General features: G+C 39.1%; 1 pseudogene; it reads right to left on the bottom strand.

The window, feature by feature from the left end:
- Window positions 1-312: 312 nt before the first annotated feature.
- On the bottom strand, window positions 313-1,473 carry LOC126077958 (non-histone chromosomal protein HMG-14-like; annotated as a pseudogene).
- Window positions 1,474-6,143: the final 4,670 nt, after the last annotated feature.

Below are 6,143 nucleotides of genomic sequence, written 5' to 3'. Positions count from 1 at the left end.
TTTTATTATTTTTTTTAAGGCATCCCTGGATGGGCACGAAAGCCTTTTTCTTTAACAAACAATTTTCTACTAAAAGACAACACGGAAATAGAAAAAATTTAAAATGTTCAAGACATATAAATACATGACTACAACTCCAAATTTCCATTAATTTTGTTTTGTACTGTGGGATATTAGAACTGTTCTCCCACCTATGGAATGTTACTTTGACACCCAAGACAGTCAAAAATAAATAAATAAATAAGGCCTCCCACAATTCAACATCTCACCATTTTCTGGCTTTGCTAAAAAATTAACAACCAGCAAATGATTTCACCTCTTTAAAAAAAAAAAAATTTACTCTTAAAATATAAGATAAGGTGGGACTTCCTTCTTCTTAAAAATGTTTCTAGAGCTACTAAAATACTTGCATTTACAAAATAGCTGATAAAAATATTCCTCTGGATTATACAAGAAGGAAGATACAAGGACCACTGTTAAGATATGGTAGACAAACATTAGTCAGACTGTGACTCTAATACCTCGCAGTATGTTTTCTCCTCTTCAAAATGGGCAATAAAGGGCTTGACATAACTAATCACATAATGATACTCCAAGGTTTTTTTTTTGCCTGGCATTTGTGCACTCTCACTTTCAATGTCCTTTTTTATTATACCAGTTGCACTGGTCTCTTTTCAAAGGGGTGTGGGGCCTTCTCAGCTCTGGCAGCCTTGGTCCCCCTCCTCTTCTTTGTTCTCTTGGGAGATAGCCTTCAGCCTGCAAGATGGCAGCTAGGAAGGCTGCCTGCCACTTTTGGTCTGTAACTTTATTTCTTGCTCCTTATCTCGGTCAGAGTAAACTTGGCACATCAGTTCCATTAGCTGAGAGATTTTTACGTAAGTTTTTTTGCCTGTTACAAACATGCAGATCAGAATCCAGATGTTCCAGCTTGTATATCTTTAGTCTAATAAAGAGTTTCTTGTAGTTTTGTGATGTATACTCATCTGACCATCCGTGGACTACTTAATCCTTGCAAAAATGATATATGAGCTCCGATGTAGAAACTGCTTTTGTGGACTCCATAAAGACAGCCTGTGTTGCTGCTAGTCTCTTCGTTGGTGTCATTTCGTAATAAACTTTCTTTTTTTCTGACTTGGAATAGTTTCATTGGCTCGACTGCTCCAGGGCACAGACCCCAATCAGGTAACAAGACTTGGTTTCTTTCTTTCCTGCTTCATCAGAGGCTGGACTCTCCTCATTTTTAGTTTCTCCCTTTTCTGCAGGTAAATTTTTAGTTTCTTGGTTAGCCACTTCAGCATGTTTTCCTTTTGCCTTTTGTTTGCACTTTTTGTCTGAAGACTTATCCTTTCCTTCTGCCTTTTTTGGCTTTGTTTCCACTTTTGCAGGAGCAAGTTTAGCTGACGACCTCCCCAATACCCTCTTGGGCTCCTCCTTCACTGCCCCTTAGGCAGAGATGACCTTCCTCTTGGGCATCTTGGTGGTGGGGAAGGCACCTGCCAGATGCCTGCGGGCCACAGAGCTTGGAGAGCCTTCCTGAAGATGGCTGCCTGGCTGCTGCTGCTCCACATGCTGCCTGAGCTGTTGGGACCTGTAGCAGTGGCAGTGGGTGGGAGAACCAGATGTAACCAGATTGGGAGCCCAGCCTCTCTTCTCCCCCTTGTTTGTTTTTTAATCGACAGATTTATTTTGAGATATCTTCTACTTCCCCAGAAATGAATGTTTCTTAGCACATTTTTCCTACAAATTAAAAGGAGAGAGTGAATCATTGGTAATGCAGGCAAGAGAGAGGCTATTTGAGGAATTTTGGAGTAGGTGAGAGCCAATGATGTCTGGCACCTATGTGAAAGTTTTGGCTTTAGGTAGGCACAGAGGTAGTACAGCCATTGTAACATGAGGAAGATGTGTGTGTGTGAGAGAGAGAGAGAGAGAGAATGAGCATAGTGAGGTAGAATGATATGATGTTAGAGAGAAGATGAAACAATACTTATCTGATGGCTTCTATTTTTAAGTGTACTAAAAAGTGAGACATCTGCTGAGATTGAGGAGGGTAAGGAGTATTTAAGTTCAGAGAAGACACAGGAATGCACAAAATAGTCATCTCAGGAAATTTCAAATGGAAAGAACCAGGAAAATACTGAGGTACCATGAGGCAGTGATAAAGGCCCACTTGAGATGTGTCATAAATGTAAAATTAATCTAATAAGAAGGATACACACACAGCTGTTGTTGTTCCAACTCATGGTGACCCCACGTGGGCAGAGTACAACTGCTTCATAGGATTTTCATGGCTAAGGCCTTTTGAAAGCAGATCATCAGGACTGTCTTCCAAGGTGCCTTTAGTGGGTTTGAACTGCCAACCTTTTGCCTAGTAGCTGAGCACTTAACCATTTGCACCACAAAAGGACCAATAAAACCATGACTGGGTGGTGCAAATTGTTTGTGCTTGGTTAATATCTGAAAGTTTGACAGTTTGAACCAACCAAGCAGCACCATGAGAGAAAGGCCTGATGATCTGCTTCCGTGAAGATCACAGACAAGAAAACCCTACGGATAAACTCTACTCTAAAGCACGTAGGTTTATCATGAGTCAAAATCAGCTCAATAGCAATGAACTTGTCCATATACATACGTATATGCATATACATATACATACATGCATATATATACATACACATACATACATGCATATATGAGTATGTGTACGTATATATGCACACACACACATATGTATATATTCCCATTAACTAAATCTTGATCAGTCAACGTATTGCCTTTAATAGACTTAATTTGATCTGGTATGCACGACAAATGAAGAAAGATGCAAGAGAGTTGAGATTCTATACTAAAGAAGCAATTTTGGTGGCCTACTATTGAATCTAATTTGATTAAAAGGGAAATGATAACACAAAATAGGTGATGGTAGTGAAAAACCAGTTGAATCACTCCAGTGGATGCTCCCAATATGAATGAAACTTATTGGAGATGAGATAAAATCATAAGTAAGATTTAAAGATACCAAAACCACCAAACCCACTGCCGTCGAGTCGATTTTGACTCATAGCGACCCTACAAAACAGAGTAGAACTGCCCCATAGGGTTTCCAAGGAGTGCCTGGCAGATTCAAACTGCTGACCTCTTGGTTAGCAGCCATAGCACTTAACTACTATGCCACCAGGGTTTCCAGATTTAAAGATAGGAAGCAATATTCACAAAGCAAGGTAACTGAAATCAAAATTTCAGAAGAGGAGAAATAGGCTTGAGGAGGTTGAAGAAGTCAGAGTCCTAAATGGAACTATGTGGGTGTCAAAGTTGTAAGAAATGAGGTTGATGATATTTACAAAAAATAATACCAAAAGTGAGATCCTGGACTTTTTTTGACAATAAAGGAAAGTTACTGAAATATTTGTAGCATACGAAGACGCATATCTATTATGGTCATCTGATGGTACATCTGAGGCATTAGTCTTTTAAAAGAAAAATGAAAAGAAACTTCTAGAAGGAAAAATGAAGTTTGGCATTTATGATCATGGGGGTAATAAATAAGGTAGTTTATATAAAGCTCCTGGCGTAGCAAAACCTGTTGCCATCAAGTCAACTCCCACTGACAGCAACCCTATAGGACAGAGTAGGACTGCCCAAGCAGTGGCTGGTGGATTCGAACTACAACTTTTGGTTAGCAGCCAACCTCTTAACTACGGTGCCACCAGAGCTCTGCCTGGCATACAGAGAACTTAAATATCAGTTTATTTCCCCCTTAAAGGTTAATTTTACAATATGCAAAATGAACCCCTACACACATCTCTCAAGTGTTCTGCTTGATATTCTACACCTTCGCGAATTGGGCAGCTTTGAAGACCCAACTTATGCTTCTTCATGAACAGAATCAGAGGCACGCAAGTTTATATTTCCTGGCCCCTAAGTAAGAGAAAATATCACAATACGGCCAGTTCCTCTGCACAGTTCACATGGATTATATGGAATTTCAGCATCTGTTCCACACTGCAATAAAGCGTGTTAAATACCTTTCAAATACTGTGAAAACTCTGGAATCTCAGCCTGGGCAAGACTCTTCCCTAGTGACCCACCAAGGCTCTGTTCCTGCTGTGCCTCAATGCTGGAACTGCTGCTTTTAGATGGATATGAAGGTTTGGGCCCTTGCTCATGCTACCTCTAGTTAGGAAGGCTGCACTATATTTTTGGCTCCCTTTAGTTTTGAAAGGGGCCCTGGTGGTACAGTGGTTACCCTTTGGCTGCTAAGGAAAAGGTCAGCAGTTTGACTCCACCAGCCACTCCAGTTCTACTCTGTCCTATGGAGTTGCTATGAGTTGGAATTGACTCAACAGCAATGGGTTTGATTTTGTTTTGTTTTTAGTTTTGAAATGAAACCCACATTATTGGCAAAAAACTGAGACTACAAATAGAAAGTCCCTCAAGAACCATAGGGAACAAATTATACTAAGTACATAAAAAGTTCAGCATTGGGCATTAAGTGTTTAGATTTGAACACTTGGAATCACTGGAGAGTCAAAAGAAAGAGAGAGAGAAAGGGAGAAAGAGAGAAAGGGAGAAGGAAGGAAGGAAGGAAGGAAGGAAGGAAGGAAGGAAGGAAGGAAGGGAGGGAGGGAGGGAGGGAGGGAGGGAGGGAGGGAGGGAGGGAGGGAGGGAGGGAGGGAGGGAGGGAGGGAGGGAGGGAGGAAGGAAGGAAGGAAGGAAGGAAGGAAGGAAGGAAGGAAGGAAGGAAGGAAGGAAGGAAGGAAGGAAGGAAGGAAGGAAGGAAGGAAGGAAGGGAGGAAGGAAGGGAGGGAAGAGAGGAAGAGAGAGAGAAAGAAAGAGAGAGAGAAAGAAAGAGAGAGAGAGAGAAAGAGAAAGAAAGAGAGAAAGAAAGAAAGAGAGAGAGAGAAAGAAAGAGAGAGAGAAAGAAAGAGAGAGAGAGAGAAAGAGAAAGAAAGAGAGAGAAAGAGAGAAAGAAAGAGAGAGAGAAAGAAAGAGAGAGAGAGACGAAAGAAAGAAAGAAAGAGAGAGAGAGAAAGAGAGAGAGAGAGAAAGAAAGAAAGAAAGAGAGAGAGAGAGAGAGAGAGAGAGAGAGAGAGAGAGAGAGAGAGAGAGAGAGAGAGAGAGAGAGAGAGAAAGAAAGAAAGAAAGAAAGAAAGAAAGAAAGAAAGAAAGAAAGAAAGAAAGAAAGAAAGAAAGAAAGAAAGAAAGAAAGAAAGAAAGAAAGAAAGAAAGAAAGAAAGAAAGAAAGAAAGAAAGAAAGAAAGAAAGAAAGAAAGAAAGAAAGAAAGAAAGAAAGAAAGAAAGAAAGAAAGAAAGAAAGAAAGAAAGAAAGAAAGAAAGAAAGAAAGAAAGAAAGAAAGAAAGAAAAGAAAAACAATAATGATAAAATGATGCAATTGGGGACTGAAATAAATATTATGGGAGCCAAAATTAATAATGTTTAAAAAAAATCTACTTAGAAATTCAGGTCAGAAAGCAATAAAAATTCTTAAGCAAAAGATAGAAACAACCTAAACGTCTATCAAGAGATGAATGGGTAAACATAATGTCATACATATATTCAGTGAAATATTACTCAGCCATTAAGACAAATACAGTCTTGATACACGGTACGACTTGGATCAATTTTGAAACTTTATGCTCAGGGAAAGAAGTCAGTCATAAAAGGACAAATATTGTATGATCCCACTTAAATGAAATGGGCATATGTATAGAAACTGAAGCTTATTAGTGGTTACTAGTGGAGAAAGGGACCAGGAAAGGGAGAGTCTTTGATGAGGGAGCACTGAGTTTCTTTCAATGTTGATGGAATAATTTGGAAATGAATGGTGTTGATTGTGCATGTAAAAAAATGTTGAAGTGGCAAATGATATGTTCTATATTTTTACCACAATAAAAAAATAGGAAAAAAAAAAGGCATCAACAGTCCAGTGTAAACCCAAAGAACTCTAGGAAGTTAGCAATAAACATAGTAATCTGATGAGACTTGATAACTATCCTTAGGGGATGGCCCTGAAAACTTTGTCTAGATTTATAGTTAATCCATTAAACATACTAGTTATTCAACTAGTTTTGAATAAAGCACTATTTCTCATATTTGAGCACAGATTTCTTAATATTACCTAAAAAGCAATTGTAAAATTTTCCTC

The sequence above is a fragment of the Elephas maximus genome, chromosome 6 (genome assembly GCF_024166365.1).
Source record: "Elephas maximus indicus isolate mEleMax1 chromosome 6, mEleMax1 primary haplotype, whole genome shotgun sequence".
In the NCBI taxonomy this organism is placed as follows: Eukaryota; Metazoa; Chordata; class Mammalia; order Proboscidea; family Elephantidae; genus Elephas; species Elephas maximus.
This window is presented reverse-complemented; position numbering and strand designations above follow the sequence as displayed.